Here is an 18,873-nt window from a genome sequence, read left to right on the forward strand (position 1 = left end):
CGAACATTTTTATCTCTCACAAATGTACGCAAACGAGAAAAGCGTAGGAGGCACTAATCCCTTGTGCAAGAGGAGAAGAGCTTACGGATGCCGTGCGACATCCGTGTTGATAACTGCCACTCGTTTGTGAGCAAAAGGTAAGTCCTGCGTCGATAGAGAAACGGAGCATTCTCGTTTAAATTCACTGATGCATCGGCTATTATCCCGCATTTACAATTCGAATGAACCCGAACGTGGCGTTAATGCTTGCGTGGATGGACCACGGTGATCAGCATCTGGACCTTGGGATTAGTTTAACGTCATCGCAGGATCAATTTAGAGCAATTTGCCGGACGACGGTCCACGTAACCGGTTCTCGCGCGAGAACGTTTAATTAATTTGAGAGCATCAAGACGTGCTTACACGGCGGCTCCTTGGAACGGCATTTTCTCATGCTTAACGTCCAATCTTCGCTGTTACGAACGGTTTTCCTGATAAATGTTATTTAAATCAAACGTCGCTATCCTTCAGTCTTTCACGCATTTTTAATCCTTTTCGTGAAACATCCATTTCAAGTGCTGTATTTGTACTATTTGCGACGTAAATAATTCCTGGAAATTCGATCGGAATTCATCGGATGCTTCTCGATCCTCTCTCATCACGGAATACAGTGATACTATCCACTTTTTGTTTTTACTTTCATACACGCAGGTTAAATATAAATATATCTCTAAAGATTATATGCGCGAATATATGAAAACAGAAGCTTGTTTGCTCATTATTATAAGTGCTTTAAATCAAACGTCGCTATCCTTCAGTCCTTCACGCATTTTTAATCCTTTTCGTGAAACATCCATTTCAAGTGTTGTATTTGTACTATTTGCGACGTGAATAATTCCTGGAAATTCGATCGGAATTCATCGGATACTTCTCGATCCTCTCTCATCACGGAATACAGTGATACTATCCACTTTTTGTTTTTACTTTCATACACGCAGGTTAAATATAAATATATCTCTAAAGATTATATGCGCGAATATATGAAAACAGAAGCTTGTTTGCTCATTATTATAAGTGCTTTAAATCAAACGTCGCTATCCTTCAGTCTTTCACGCATTTTTAATCCTTTTCGTGAAACATTCATTTCAAGTGCTGTATTTGTACTATTTGCGACGTGAATAATTCCTGGAAATTCGATCGGAATTCATCGGATGCTTCTCGATCCTCTCTCATCACGGAATACAGTGATAATATCCACTTTTTGTTTTTACTTTCATACACGCAGGTTAAATATAAATATATCTCTAAAGATTATATGCGCGAATATATGAAAACAGAAGCTTGTTTGCTCATTATTATAAGTGCTTTAAATCAAACGTCGCTATCCTTCAGTCTTTCACGCATTTTTAATCCTTTTCGTGAAACATTCATTTCAAGTGCTGTATTTGTACTATTTGCGACGTGAATAATTCCTGGAAATTCGATCGGAATTCATCGGATGCTTCTCGATCCTCTCTCATCACGGAATACAGTGATAATATCCACTTTTTGTTTTTACTTTCATACACGCAGGTTAAATATAAATATATCTCTAAAGATTATATGCGCGAATATATGAAAACAGAAGCTTGTTTGCTCATTATTATAAGTGCTTTAAATCAAACGTCGCTATCCTTCAGTCCTTCACGCATTTTTAATCCTTTTCGTGAAACATCCATTTCAAGTGCTGTATTTGTACTATTTGCGACGTGAATAATTCCTGGAAATTCGATCGGAATTCATCGGATGCTTCTCGATCCTCTCTCATCACGGAATACAGTGATACTATCCACTTTTTGTTTTTACTTTCATACACGCAGGTTAAATATAAATATATCTCTAAAGATTATATGCGCGAATATATGAAAACAGAAGCTTGTTTGTTCATTATTATAAGTGCTTTAAATCAAACGTCGCTATCCTTCAGTCTTTCACGCATTTTTAATCCTTTTCGTGAAACATCCATTTCAAGTGCTGTATTTGTACTATTTGCGACGTGAATAATTCCTGGAAATTCGATCGGAATTCATCGGATGCTTCTCGATCCTCTCTCATCACGGAATACAGTGATACTATCCACTTTTTGTTTTTACTTTCATACACGCAGGTTAAATATAAATATATCTCTAAAGATTATATGCGCGAATATATGAAAACAGAAGCTTGTTTGTTCATTATTATAAGTGCTTTAAATCAAACGTCGCTATCCTTCAGTCTTTCACGCATTTTTAATCCTTTTCGTGAAACATCCATTTCAAGTGTTGTATTTGTACTATTTGCGACGTGAATAATTCCTGGAAATTCGATCGGAATTCATCGGATGCTTCTCGATCCTCTCTCATCACGGAATACAGTGATACTATCCACTTTTTGTTTTTACTTTCATACACGCAGGTTAAATATAAATATATCTCTAAAGATTATATGCGCGAATATATGAAAACAGAAGCTTGTTTGCTCATTATTATAAATGCTTTAAATCAAACGTCGCTATCCTTCAGTCTTTCACGCATTTTTAATCCTTTTCGTGAAACATCCATTTCAAGTGTTGTATTTGTACTATTTGCGACGTGAATAATTCCTGGAAATTCGATCGGAATTCATCGGATACTTCTCGATCCTCTCTCATCACGGTATACAGTGATACTATCCACTTTTTGTTTTTACTTTCATACACGCAGGTTAAATATAAATATATCTAAAGATTATATGCGCGAATATATGAAAACAGAAGCTTGTTTGCTCATTATTATAAGTGATTTAAATCAAACGTCGCTATCCTTCAGTCCTTCACGCATTTTAAATCCTTTTCGTGAAACATCCATTTCAAGTGTTGTATTTGTACTATTTGCGACGTGAATAATTCCTGGAAATTCGATCGGAATTCATCGGATGCTTCTCGATCCTCTCTCATCACGGAATACAGTGATAATATCCACTTTTTGTTTTTACTTTCATACACGCAGGTTAAATATAAATATATCTCTAAAGATTATATGCGCGAATATATGAAAACAGAAGCTTGTTTGCTCATTATTATAAGTGCTTTAAATCAAACGTCGCTATCCTTCAGTCTTTCACGCATTTTTAATCCTTTTCGTGAAACATTCATTTCAAGTGCTGTATTTGTACTATTTGCGACGTGAATAATTCCTGGAAATTCGATCGGAATTCATCGGATGCTTCTCGATCCTCTCTCATCACGGAATACAGTGATAATATCCACTTTTTGTTTTTACTTTCATACACGCAGGTTAAATATAAATATATCTCTAAAGATTATATGCGCGAATATATGAAAACAGAAGCTTGTTTGCTCATTATTATAAGTGCTTTAAATCAAACGTCGCTATCCTTCAGTCCTTCACGCATTTTTAATCCTTTTCGTGAAACATCCATTTCAAGTGCTGTATTTGTACTATTTGCGACGTGAATAATTCCTGGAAATTCGATCGGAATTCATCGGATGCTTCTCGATCCTCTCTCATCACGGAATACAGTGATACTATCCACTTTTTGTTTTTACTTTCATACACGCAGGTTAAATATAAATATATCTCTAAAGATTATATGCGCGAATATATGAAAACAGAAGCTTGTTTGTTCATTATTATAAGTGCTTTAAATCAAACGTCGCTATCCTTCAGTCTTTCACGCATTTTTAATCCTTTTCGTGAAACATCCATTTCAAGTGCTGTATTTGTACTATTTGCGACGTGAATAATTCCTGGAAATTCGATCGGGCATTAATTGGGACAGAAATGTTAATAATTAGGAAATAACCATATTATGCAAAGTAAGCGGATTAATAATCACCTCCTTCGTAATCTGGTGTTCAATCATTATACCTCAATGTTATAATGATGAATGATAGGATTATATGAGACAGCAATTTGAGGGGATATTACTCTTTTATCACTTTTATGATTTCTACATTGCAATAAGTTCACTTGTTATTTTGTTACATCTAAATGTTAGTTATTTTGTTTTATGAACAACGTCAGAGAAGACTATAGAAACTGTATTATGATAATAAGAAAAAGAAAATGATGGATATTGAAAATGTCGAAGAAAAGCAGTTCAAATTTTAAAGTTTTAATATTGTAAACTTTATAAATATATTATATATTTTTTGACGGTTTTATTAATTTCTATTGTAAATATCATCTATTATATAATTATCAAACAATTTTAATTAAAGTCAAGAAATTTCATTACAGATTACTATGTTACACATAGCTTCCTTTGATACTTTTGTATGTGAGATTTCATAATTTTTCGAACTGCCCTCAACAGACGGCTATATAAGTTTTCTTAATCTCGAGGCCGAAGCTTAAAAGAAACTTTACTTAAAACACAAGACTAAAACTTTGACTAAGTTTTCGCTAACTTTTTACGCAATATTTCTGACTCGAAATAAACGTGTAATGAATAGTCTCTTTCAGGGATATTTCTGCTTCGCTTCCGTTCGTGATTTCGGCTGATTATGTCAGCGGCGTGTTATGCCGTGTGTTACATCGTGTTTATAAACCTGAGTAATTGAGGAAAATAGATTTATAAATAGATAACCTCCCGTCATAATTATACTAAACGCTTCACCTGCTTTTCTGCATTATGCCAACTGATAAACGAGACGCGAGGATTAGTTAATTCGAAAGCTAATCATTTCATCATTATGTTGCATCGCTCGTGGAATATGTAATGGAATACACAAACAGGAATAATCTATGAAAGACGAAAACACTGCATTGCATATAGAGAAAACTTTCATTCAAGCATATTTATAATTGTAAAGAAATAGTCATTAACTGAAGTAATTCAAACTATCATTGTAAGTTATTAATCTATAATTACTGGAACATTTATGTTTTGCAGATATGCACGATGTTAATTAAACCTTCGTTTATAATATCTTATTAATTACCCGTCAATTTATAAGTCAGTTGATCGAATGTCACTGCGCGCACGTGCCTCTCTCGCGCCGATCTAAAAATCCATTACGGCGAACGTGATGGAAATATCGATGATTTCCCCGCGATACAATTATCTACTTGCAGATTATCATTACTGCGTGAGACGAGAAAGTCCGCCCCCTCATTTCCGCCTTCGTTGCCAATACGATCGACGCAGCAATCGATTATCCGACCGAATGAGTCGCGAAGGGTAGCGTGAATAAATCGCGGGCAAAGAAAATCTCCATCTCGGGGTAAACCCGTGAATACTAAGTAATAAGGGTAGTGCGGTAAGAGCAGCAAGAAATCCGGTGTGATAACTAATAAAACTTAAACTTCCCTTTCAGACCCTTTTAAGTTATTTATCTCTCGCGGGAGAGAGGTCTTTCTTTGACGCAATCTTGCTCGCTAAGCGCTAACGGGCCCTCAAATATTATTAGTCTCAGATCCTCGAAAGCTATTGCTTTCATTCCTTCGCGTCAACGTCGACACGATGTGAAAACGGCGAGTCTACGTGGATCAAACACTCGCGGAGGGATTACTTTTTCTTTAAGAGAGAGGAGAGAGATCTCATTTCTTAGTATGTCTTTTTACTTCAGTGGGATTTCTACTGTGAAGAAGTAGCTTGTATGTGAGAATTGAGTCATGCGATGGTACTCTCGCTATTGAAAACGTCCCGCGAGTGATAAAAACTTCGAGAGCCGTTCTTCTCGCATACTACAATGCTCAATTGTATGAGGTGTAAGACGAAGACCTTGTTACATGTAGATTTTATCGCGAGGAACGGAGACAGGTTGACGGCAGTAATCTTCTCTTACATTTCCGTCATATCATTTTATTTTCTTCTTGATTCTTGATAGAGTTTGTGAGATTAAAAATGTACCTGACAGATTCTTCGAAAAATTGTAAAGCGGGGATATTAAAAATCGCCATTATCGTTTCTGTGAGTAATTTTGAGATGACTTGAATTTTGAAATGTTTAAAAATGGAGAAGATTCAGTTTTACTTTGCCTTAAACAACATGCGTTTCACGTGAATTAGGAGAAGATTTTATTCGATAGAAAAGTTGTTTCGTATGCGGAAAGTGGCGGTATTGACAGCAGCAATCTCAGAAAAGTGGCCTTCCTGTGCCTTCTTCCGTCGACATTAATTGGAAACACGTGGAAACAATGCTGGGACGGTTGGCGTTCTGCGCACGATGGCTAAAGTCAATCATCGGAACGGAAAACAAATTGCGTTACAACAGCGGCGAATGACGCGAGATACGTCGAATTCCGACAGATTTCTCGTCATCTCGTTCAGCCCAGCCATCGTGTCGCAAGGGATAGCCGTTTCGATTTCCGATAGAGACCGACTGTTCGCCACTGGGAATCGGTTAGCTAATCTACTCAGAAATTGAGTTCCCAATTGCGAAAAGGGACGAGGACGTGACGAAGGCTTCTTTCACACTTGCTTCTATGGCCCGTGATTTAATTGCGACTTACAAGATCGAAGCGAGATTGAAGCAAGAGATATTTCGAGTCTGTCTCTGAAATTTCGAATTCCTGGCGACCTTCGGCGATTAGTTGGATCAATATCGGTGAAATGAGAATTACAATGAGAAAACAAGTTTAAATCGCTTGTTTCTGTCTACATTAAGGGGGGAGCCTGCTTTAGAACGTTGAAAATAAGGTATAATTTTACGAATTTTTTTTGGAGAAACTATACAGCGGATCATTATAAAACTTTGATGCATTTATTAGTACATGTTTAAAGATAAAAAAATTATTTTTTGATTTGAATATATCGTCTGTAGAGGTCGTCCTGGAGGCATCTTAGTGCAGCCGGCATTGTAAATTGGCGAGCATTCTCCTGCCTCCAAATTTCATCCAAACTGAAAAATTGAAATATGTTCTCGTTATTTATGAATTCCCATCGTCGATGAACCTTTAATATTCATAAAAACATTAAGTTAAACAATTACTTTTGCATGAAAAAGTTCAACAACTTTGCCTAAAAATCGTACTTTTGTGTTCTAAGCTCCACCATTTTGGCACTTTTCAACTTTTTTCTTCTCTCTTTGGTTCATCGACGATGGGAATTCATAAATAACGAGAACATATTTCAACTTTTCAGTTTAGACGAAATTTGGAGGCAGGAGAATGCTCACCAATTTGCAATGCCGGCGACGCGGCTGCACTAAGATTTCTCCAGGACGACCTCTACAAGCGAATATTCAAATCAAAAAATAATTTTTTTTATCTTCAAACATGTACTAATAAATGCATAAAACTTTGATGCATTTATTAGTACATGTTTAAAGATAAAAAAATTATTTTTTGATTTGAATATATCGTCTGTAGAGGTCATCCTGGAGGCATCTTAGTGCAGCCGGCATTGTAAATTGGTGAGCATTCTCCTGCCTCCAAATTTCATCCAAACTGAAAAATTGAAATATTTTCTCGTTATTTATGAATTCCCATCGTCGATGAACCTTTAATATTCATAAAAACATTAAGTTAGACAATTACTTTTGCATGAAAAAGTTCAAAAACTTTGCCTAAAAATCGTACTTTTGTGTTCTAAGCTCCACCATTTTGGCACTTTTAAACTTTTTTCTTCTCTCTTTGGTTCATCGACGATGGGAATTCATAAATAACGAGAACATATTTCAACTTTTCAGTTTAGACGAAATTTGGAGGCAGGAGAATGCTCACCAATTTGCAATGCCGGCGACGCGGCTGCACTAAGATTTCTCCAGGACGACCTCTACAAGCGAATATTCAAATCAAAAAATAATTTTTTTTATCTTCAAACATGTACTAATAAATGCATAAAACTTTGATGCATTTATTAGTACATGTTTAAAGATAAAAAAATTATTTTTTGATTTGAATATATCGTCTGTAGAGGTCATCCTGGAGGCATCTTAGTGCAGCCGGCATTGTAAATTGGTGAGCATTCTCCTGCCTCCAAATTTCATCCAAACTGAAAAATTGAAATATTTTCTCGTTATTTATGAATTCCCATCGTCGATGAACCTTTAATATTCATAAAAACATTAAGTTAAACAATTATTTTTGCATGAAAAAGTTCAACAACTTTGCCTAAAAATCGTACTTTTGTGTTCTAAGCTCCACCATTGTGGCACTTTTCAACTTTTTTCTTCTCTCTTTGGTTCATCGACGATGGGAATTCATAAATAACGAGAACATATTTCAACTTTTCAGTTTAGACGAAATTTGGAGGCAGGAGAATGCTCACCAATTTGCAATGCCGGCGACGCGGCTGCACTAAGATTTCTCCAGGACGACCTCTACAAGCGATATATTCAAATCAAAAATAATTTTTTTATCTTCAAACATGTACTAATAAATGCATAAAACTTTGATGCATTTATTAGTACATGTTTAAAGATAAAAAAATTATTTTTTGATTTGAATATATCGCCTGTAGAGGTCGTCCTGGAGGCATCTTAGTGCAGCCGGCATTGTAAATTGGCGAGCATTCTCCTGCCTCCAAATTTCATCCAAACTGAAAAATTGAAATATTTTCTCGTTATTTATGAATTCCCATCGTCGATGAACCTTTAATATTCATAAAAATATTAAGTTAAACAATTATTTTTGCATGAAAAAGGTCAACAACTTTGCCTAAAAATCGTACTTTTGTGTTCTAAGCTCCACCATTGTGGCACTTTTCAACTTTTTTCTTCTCTCTTTGGTTCATCGACGATGGGAATTCATAAATAACGAGAACATATTTCAATTTTTCAGTTTGGACGAAATTTGGAGGCAGGAGAATGCTCACCAATTTGCAATGCCGGCGACGCGGCTGCACTAAGATTTCTCCAGGACGACCTCTACAAGCGATATATTCAAATCAAAAATAATTTTTTTATCTTCAAACATGTACTAATAAATGCATCAAAGTTTTATAATGATCCGCTGTATAGTTTCTCCAAAAACAATTCGGAAAATATACCTTATTTTCAGCGTTCTAAAGCAGGCTCCCCCCTTAATGATGTAGAGGAAAGTCCCCGATTATGAGATACCATATCGATTTTGCCGAATGTGAGGAAATCTATAGGCAGAATTTAAAAATGTAATACATTCCCTTGAAGAGAATTTAATAAGCTTTAGGTTGGTGAAATGAAAAATCTAATTTAAATATTATTTTTTCTGAAAATTAAAAAAATTTGAAAAAACAGCTTTACGCAAGATCGCGAAAGTGTGCTCCTAATATAAGATACCTTGAGAAATCGGTGTTAAAAGTGCAAAATACATCAGTATTGCAAGTAAAAAACTTTATTAGATATTTTTATAAAAATACTGCTGCCACAGCCTTCGCCAAATCTTCACGATTCCACTGTCAACGCTTCCTCGTTTCTCTAACTTCCATAGTCAGATTCTATAAAATTAAATACACAAAAATTCATAATATAAATTCGTATTAACTGTTCTTTAACCTTAAGTAGTATTTTCTTTCTTTTTATTACACTACATACTCTTCATATTCGAGCAATAATTATCTCATATTAAGAGTACTCTGAATATCTCATTATACGAGCCACGCGCCTAGCGGTTCCGCGATCATGAAATCTAACCTCTACAATTAAGCAATTCAACAAATCGCGTATTTTCCTGTCACTACGATTCTACTCTATCATTGCATACTGAATTTATTGCCAACCATTTCTTTATTATGTAATAAACAAGGTTTAAAGACTTACCTTAAGTTCCTTTGACATGTTCACAATTTCACAAACCTTTTCTTGCAAAAGCTAAACGCAATAACGAACAATGAATTTTTCACTAAATACATTTTACACCAAGAGTAATAAGTTTATGGTGGAATTAACAGATAGTGCTCACTAGTTTAGCAGAAACTCCATTATCTCATATTAGGAGCATATCTCATAATAGGGGATTCTCCTCTACATATAATCGATTTAGTTGCTTAGTTATGGGAAATGCATGCATATTTATTTATTTCCAGGTTTCGCGTGAAACATAAAAAAGAAAAGAACATTTTCTGACATCTCGTGTAATTCCACAGATATTCTAAAATTCACAAGTCATCGTTCGCGGCCGCCGCTGAAAAACGCGCTCTTTCGCTGAAGAAATAGCTTGAGTGTTTCTTCTGATGAGCAAGGTGATTATCCGATAAAGCCCGGACTACGTGGATTTTATGTTTTTTAATGTATATGCATGAGTTTTTTAATAGTAATACGGCGGTTTCAGCGCAAAGGCACGGAATATCTATTCCGAGTATAGTCACTCCGCTGTTTCACTCATTGAATATCGCGATGAATATTCAGATTTCGTTCTCATCAAGTTATGCATTGCTAATTTTCTCGTCCTTGCGATGTAAATATCGCGGTGACAAATCTTCGATCCTCCCGCCAACACGAGAGCATGCCACTTGCTCTTATTAGATTCCCGTGGGAGGCATCAAGTAAACATGTAAATATGCAGTTTATTTTTGCTACTTGATTCTACTTACTTAAATCTCTTCAAATTATTTTATAAAAAGCCACTCATTTATAAATACTGATGTTATTTAACTCAAAAAATGCAAAATATTGAATACACTTAGACTCTTTCTCAATGCATTGAGTATTTTCCAGCCGTTTTCCTATTTAAGATTGAATGAGTAACAAAAAGCTTCCATAATACATATGATGTTTGCACCGAGTGCAAAAGGGAAAAGTTTCAGAAAAACATGTTGTGCAAGCTACCATGATAATCACTAGAGAAACACTGAAAATGTTACAAATTTGGCCGTGACACGGTGATAATAACGGCCTTGATAATACTGCCCATGTGAGAGAAGTTGCGCATACAAGGAGATTTTATCGAAGGCTACACTAATTAGTATAAATTACGGGGTAGTAATTTCAGTGAAAAGCTCGGAGCTGCGAACGGATATTCCGACCGTATTGGAATCTGCAACGTTTCATCGTACAAATAATTGTGTCAATGATTTAAACTTTTGATGTTGATACGTTTAAACAATTCATATCAAACGATGTCGCATCATTTGTCGCGCGCGAAATTGCCAGGAAAATAAATATTTTCAACAACGACACGCAGCAGCATTGCAAAGCAGAGGTATAACTTTACTGCTACGGTTGCTTTTTCCGCTGTACGTTTTCATGGCTGAAAGGTCAATGTTTGTTTGAAAAAGACTCGTGTCACTCTCTTTTCGTACGGGCATCGCTGGCAGAAATTCGCATGCCGTATTAAATAGAAGCTCGATTCCTGGAAATTTAAAAACACTTTTATATCTCACGTTTACGACATACCTTGATATAAATAATCTACAGAAAATATTGTTATATTATAAATATAGATACTACAGAATGTATTTGATGTATCTTAAGAAAGAAAAGTTTTATTTATGCAACATCTTTCAATATGTTTAAACGTGGAAATTGATTTTCCATTAATAGCAAGTGAGATCAAAGTATAAATGATGCGTGTATAGATGCGCTTGATCTATTTGTCATTGTCACGCGATACCATGGAAATCTGTTTGCTCTGATATCCTTGATAACTAGGTACGCAACGCATTTGCAAGTGATTCGATGTATAGATGCATTTGAATTCCGAGACGTAATTTCTAGGATTTCGTATTGACTGAACGTCAACTTCCGGTATTAATATCCGGTCGAGAAGTCGAGCGAGTCTTAATATTGCGTGTCGGAATGCGCGTTCTTTGCGATGGAAACAGGAAGCCCGATACTACGGAACTTAAATAATCAATATCGGTCGCGGTAAAAAATGAAACATTTTCATTCAATTCAGAGTTCAAAAATCTGATAAAGAAGGACATTAAAGTCTATAATTAAAAAAAATCTGATTAAAGAAAAAAACTATAAAGACAAAAAAAGATTCGATCAAAACATTTATTACTTGTCAAAGATAACATATATGAAGTTAATATAAGTCCATTTAAAATTTTGTCTGTGCGAGAATGATTTAATTACACTAAAATTAAATATATTCGAGTTTTATTGTACCGGCTTCGATCAAAGGAACATAATAGTTCAGGTTTGCTTTGTAGACGAAACTATTAAGCTTCTTACTTTATCCTGCTTGTTCGATGAATAATGCATTGTACATTTTCAGGGCTGTGTTTTGCTGTGTGATTTACTATTCCCAGTGATAGTCACTGCGTGTATAACATGACCGCAATCTTCGCCATGAATATCAAATCTCAATTTGCAAGTGGCAATATGCGAGCATTAAGTTGAACAGTTAATATGTTTTATGTTAATAGTATATCAATAAATTTATTTTTATGTGAAAGCATTTGCTAGTATTGCTTATTACGTCAAAGTGTACGAACGAAAATTGACTAATGCAACCTATTTTAGAAAGAAATTAATTATATTATAATAATATTTAAATTGAGCTGATAAACTCGTAAAGAATAAAACAACGCTTTTATAGCTATGACCATTTGACCGCTTAAAAAGTTGATTCACTTTAGAAAAAAAGAATCATTAATGCCATTAACTTTCTAGTTTGCGCGTAAATACTGCATGTGATAAGTACATCTGTATTTGTAAGCCGGCTATATGAGTGAGTTGCAAATATCAGTTGTATGCACAATATCAAAACGTGATTGTGTAATTATACATTGTTGTTGAAAGCGATTGAATTCTTGTAGTAATCTACGCAGTCAGAACATTCACAATTCGCGAATAAACATCTGTGTGTAATATAAACGTTTTATATTGTACATAAATATATATGTCGCAAACGTGATCACATTGTGGAAAGTATATTATCATTTCTGTAGTACAATATGAATTTTTATTTATCAATTAAATATAATAATCACTTACAACAAACGAGCTTTTATTTGCAATGTTTATTTTAATAACATTAAGGATCGAAGTAAATCATTGTTCAAAGATAGGTTTTAATGAAGAAATAAAAAAATAAAAGTTCTTTTTTTTAAAGAAAATTCATTAAGAAGTGAATATTTAATAAAATATTGTACCAAGGTATTGCATTATGCTTTATCCTTTCGTTCCTTCGCATGTAATTCAGATTTTTCGAATAAATTCTTTATAAAATGTGCGCATGCTGTCGTAAAAATGCATAAATCTGCATATTTTCTGTCGCACGACTGTTATGGTGCGTACTTTATACTTGCAATATCACAGCAATGCAGAGTCGTTGGAGAGTGTGCTTTGTCGCGACGAACGTGTTTCTCTCAAAGAAATTTAAGCTTACATACCGGAAACACGTTGTCTGCGAGGAAAAACAATCGCTTAAAATAACTGTGTCCATTAACTAACTTTTACGATAGCATTACGTTCAAGAGGCTCGTGAGGATGACCGGAGGCAACGTTTCACAATTTAATCCATTTCTATTTTGAAATCATTACTCTCCATCAGGCGAGCTACAAGAATATTTTATGCTGTTTCAACCTTTCCGTTGTTCTAGCCTAAAGATGGGTGAACTATAGCCGCAGGTTGGATAGACAAATTCGCAGGAAAAATATTTGCTCGCTCTCTAACAAAAGGTAAAAAAACAATTCCACTTCACCACAAAACTTGAAAATGTAAAGCAGACGAGTTTTTGTAATTTCAAACGTTAAAAACATGCAAATTTAGAACACTTTGTTAAAAGAAAGCTCTTCAAATTAGTTCAACAAGTTTCACCGTAATGAGCACGTTTAAAGTCAATATAATGAATATAATTTAAAATAATATAATGTAAAATGTAAATATTTTGTATATTTGAATTCAGTTTTTGAGAAAATAAAAATTTGAGTTTTGACTCAAGTATTGGGTCGTCCGGAAAGTTCGTGCCGATTTTGAAGGAAAATTCAAAGGCAACATTTTTTTATGTCGATAAATATTTATTGACTTATGTATGCACCGTTTTGTTTCACAACCTTTGTCCATCTTTCACGCAACTGGAAGATTCCATTCTCCCAGAACTTCTTAGGTTTCTAGGCGAAAAACTCCTCAAGGTGGTTTTTTATGTCGATCAAAGAGTTGAAGTTCTTGCCGCTAAGAGAATTTTGCAAAGACCTAAATAAGTGAAAGTCTGAAGGTGCAATGTCTGGTGAATACGGTGGGTGAGGTGGCACATCCCAGCCAAACTCCAACAATTTTTGTCGGGTAGTCAAAGAAACATGAGGTCTGGCATTGTCCTGATGGAACACGCGCCCTTCCTATTAGCTAATTCTGGACGTTTTTCCTGAATCGCTGTCTTTAATTCGTCCAGTTGCGAGCAGTACTTATCTGCATTTATCGTTTGGTTGTGTGGTAGGAGCTCATAATATAGGATTCCTTTCCAATCCCACCAGACACAGAGCATGACTTTTTTTGGATGAAGGCCGGCTTTCGGAGTGGTTAATGCTGGTTCATTTCGCTTACCCCAGGATCTTTTTCATTCTATTGGGTCGTCCGGAAAGTTCGTGCCGATTTTGAAGGAAAATTCAAAGGCAACATTTTTTTATGTCGATAAATATTTATTGACTTATGTATGCACCGTTTTGTTTCACAACCTTTGTCCATCTTTCACGCAACTGGAAGATTCCATTCTCCCAGAACTTCTTAGGTTTCTCGGCGAAAAACTCCTCAAGGTGGTTTTTTATGTCGATCAAAGAGTTGAAGTTCTTGCCGCTAAGAGAATTTTGCAAAGACCTAAATAAGTGAAAGTCTGAAGGTGCAATGTCTGGTGAATACGGTGGGTGAGGTGGCACATCCCAGCCAAACTCCAACAATTTTTGTCGGGTAGTCAAAGAAACATGAGGTCTGGCATTGTCCTGATGGAACACGACGCCCTTCCTATTAGCTAATTCTGGACGTTTTTCCTGAATCGCTGTCTTTAATTCGTCCAGTTGCGAGCAGTACTTATCTGCATTTATCGTTTGGTTGTGTGGTAGGAGCTCATAATATAGGATTCCTTTCCAATCCCACCAGACACAGAGCATGACTTTTTTTGGATGAAGGCCGGCTTTCGGAGTGGTTAATGCTGGTACATTTCGCTTACCCCAGGATCTTTTTCATTCTATTGGGTCGTCCGGAAAGTTCGTGCCGATTTTGAAGGAAAATTCAAAGGCAACATTTTTTATGTCGATAAATATTTATTGACTTATGTATGCACCGTTTTGTTTCACAACCTTTGTCCATCTTTCACACAACTGGAAGATTCCATTCTCCCAGAACTTCTTAGGTTTCTCGGCGAAAAACTCCTCAAGGTGGTTTTTTATGTCGATCAAAGAGTTGAAGTTCTTGCCGCTAAGAGAATTTTGCAAAGACCTAAATAAGTGAAAGTCTGAAGGTGCAATGTCTGGTGAATACGGTGGGTGAGGTGGCACATCCCAGCCAAACTCCAACAATTTTTGTCGGGTAGTCAAAGAAACATGAGGTCTGGCATTGTCCTGATGGAACACGCGCCCTTCCTATTAGCTAATTCTGGACGTTTTTCCTGAATCGCTGTCTTTAATTCGTCCAGTTGCGAGCAGTACTTATCTGCATTTATCGTTTGGTTGTGTGGTAGGAGCTCATAATATAGGATTCCTTTCCAATCCCACCAGACACAGAGCATGACTTTTTTTGGATGAAGGCCGGCTTTCGGAGTGGTTAATGCTGGTTCATTTCGCTTACCCCAGGATCTTTTTCATTCTATTGGGTCGTCCGGAAAGTTCGTGCCGATTTTGAAGGAAAATTCAAAGGCAACATTTTTTTATGTCGATAAATATTTATTGACTTATGTATGCACCGTTTTGTTTCACAACCTTTGTCCATCTTTCACGCAACTGGAAGATTCCATTCTCCCAGAACTTCTTAGGTTTCTCGGCGAAAAACTCCTCAAGGTGGTTTTTTATGTCGATCAAAGAGTTGAAGTTCTTGCCACTAAGAGAATTTTGCAAAGACCTAAATAAGTGAAAGTCTGAAGGTGCAATGTCTGGTGAATACGGTGGGTGAGGTGGCACATCCCAGCCAAACTCCAACAATTTTTGTCGGGTAGTCAAAGAAACATGAGGTCTGGCATTGTCCTGATGGAACACGACGCCCTTCCTATTGGCTAATTCTGGACGTTTTTCCTGAATCGCTGTCTTTAATTCGTCCAGTTGCGAGCAGTACTTATCTGCATTTATCGTTTGGTTGTGTGGTAGGAGCTCATAATATAGGATTCCTTTCCAATCCCACCAGACACAGAGCATGACTTTTTTTGGATGAAGGCCGGCTTTCGGAGTGGTTAATGCTGGTACATTTCGCTTACCCCAGGATCTTTTTCATTCTATTGGGTCGTCCGGAAAGTTCGTGCCGATTTTGAAGGAAAATTCAAAGGCAACATTTTTTTATGTCGATAAATATTTATTGACTTATGTATGCACCGTTTTGTTTCACAACCTTTGTCCATCTTTCACGCAACTGGAAGATTCCATTCTCCCAGAACTTCTTAGGTTTCTCGGCGAAAAACTCCTCAAGGTGGTTTTTTATGTCGATCAAAGAGTTGAAGTTCTTGCCACTAAGAGAATTTTGCAAAGACCTAAATAAGTGAAAGTCTGAAGGTGCAATGTCTGGTGAATACGGTGGGTGAGGTGGCACATCCCAGCCAAACTCCAACAATTTTTGTCGGGTAGTCAAAGAAACATGAGGTCTGGCATTGTCCTGATGAAACACGACGCCCTTCCTATTGGCTAATTCTGGACGTTTTTCCTGAATCGCTGTCTTTAATTCGTCCAGTTGCGAGCAGTACTTATCTGCATTTATCGTTTGGTTGTGTGGTAGGAGCTCATAATATAGGATTCCTTTCCAATCCCACCAGACACAGAGCATGACTTTTTTTGGATGAAGGCCGGCTTTCGGAGTGGTTAATGCTGGTTCATTTCGCTTACCCCAGGATCTTTTTCGTTCTACATTGTTGTAAATGATCCATTTTTCGTCACCCGTCACTAATTGCTTCAAAAATGGTACGTTTTCGTTGCGCTTGTACAGCGAGTCTCAGATGGAAATGCGATCCGTTAAATTTTTTTCGACCAAATTATGCGGAACCCATACATCATAGCGACTTACGTAACCAAGCTTCACTACATGATCGTGGACAGTGTTTTAAATATTTTCAGTATCTCTGCTAATTCACGTGTCGTGCAGCGCGGGTTATTCTCGATCAGTGTCTTGATTTGGTCATCATCAGTAGTAGAGGGTCTGCCCGAGCGTTCTTGGTCTTTAAGGTTAAAATCACCAGCTCTAAACTTAGCGAACCACTTACGTACGGTTCTTTCAGCTAAAGTGCCTTTTCCGTAAACAGAACATATCGAATTTGTTGCTTGTGAGGCATTTTTGCCTTTCCGGTAATAGAAAAGCATCAAGTGTCTAAAATGTTCTTTGTTTTCTTCCATCTTCAAAAGAGTACAAAACTGACACGAATCAATTTATCTGAAACAACTTTTTTCCTAAAGATGCGTTGAAATGTCACCTTTAAGCATATGTATATAAATCGTATGTTTTCAATAACATTGATATATTCAGACATGTTCGAACGCCATCTATTAAAAATCGGCACGAACTTTCCGGACGACCCAATATATTTGCCATAAATGCCGATAATGTGCTATAAATATCTTTAATCCTATATTAATAAAAATAATGTTTTATCATGAACGCTCGGAAGTTCTAATAGAAAATGAATTTTCAAGATAATGCATCAAGTATTACATATTTTGTGCTTGAAAACTATTTGTTTTTATACGAAGCGCAAGGCTCGAATTCGTTTATAATTAGTGTAATTTTGAACTTCGATCCCCTTGGTAAATCTCTACTGGCGAGTTACGAACAAAGTTGCAGTTGCGCATTTCGTCATGGCTGAAGGAACTTCGGTGGACTTCAATGAACTTATGCATGTTGAGACTGTATAGTGCCACGAACTAATAATACGGTTTATTAATTCAACTTTGCGGAACCTTCGCAAGAACTCACTGACTGACATTATGACGTAATGAGATAATATGGCGAATGTATCATTAAGATACATTTGCTGTTAATTATTGCACCGTTAAAATTAAATGTGCATTTGTTCCTTGCAATACAATCGAACAAATATGAGAGAGAATTTTCATACGTACTGTTTCGCTAATTATTTATAGCAAGTAATGAAAGTGTTTGAAAGGGAAGTAGTATAATGGAATTAAAACGATATTGCTATGCCTCCTTTGTGTTCGCTAATTGTTAATTAGCGCTTATTAATAATTAATAAAGAATGATAAAAACTCCGACAATTGCGACGTTAGAAATATAGTGATAATAACTTGAAACAAAAGATAATAAAGGTATAAATATTTTCTGTAAAGTAAAGGCATAAATTCGAAACTATTACATTATTTATTATCGTGCTATCACACACAATAAAATTTAAAATAACATTTGGTTTTGTATGTAATGTAAAATTAAAGATATCTCTCGATAACAGTTGTACATAGCTTTAAAAAACAACTTTCTGTTACATCATTTCTTACCAATAATTTTGGTACTTCTATGAAATTGTAACAAAATATTTTCTAACAGGAAATGTCAAGGTGACGAGGGGTGGAAGATCGAATTATCCAAGTGATGTATCTCTCACAGCTATCTCGCATCGCATCGATCCTATTTGACACATCTATTACATCCAGGAATGTCAGGCATTCATTTCTGCTAATTTCAGATTATGACCTCCCATGCACGTAATTACATGGGTATTCTTTAATTATTTTTCACGGACGCGCACAAATACAATGTACTTTATTCCGTTGTGTGATACATCGAAGGCACGACGTGGAGGTCTCATCTTGCGTGCTCGGGTACTTATGCGCGTTACAAAATGTGTGATTAACTATGCGGGTTTATTGGACGGCAAATCAGCGTTAGCTCCAAGTAACCAAGCGTTAATTAATCTGCCATCGATG

The 18,873-nt window shown here is 36.0% G+C and overlaps 1 protein-coding gene across 2 annotated transcripts in view; it reads right to left on the reverse strand.

The window, feature by feature from the left end:
* Positions 1-18,873, reverse strand: part of LOC105282438 — a 112,116-nt gene that overhangs the window by 19,729 nt on the left and 73,514 nt on the right. The gene's annotated exons all lie outside the window — the stretch shown is intronic.

This window comes from Ooceraea biroi, chromosome 14 (assembly GCF_003672135.1).
Source record: "Ooceraea biroi isolate clonal line C1 chromosome 14, Obir_v5.4, whole genome shotgun sequence".
Classification (NCBI taxonomy): Eukaryota; Metazoa; Arthropoda; class Insecta; order Hymenoptera; family Formicidae; genus Ooceraea; species Ooceraea biroi.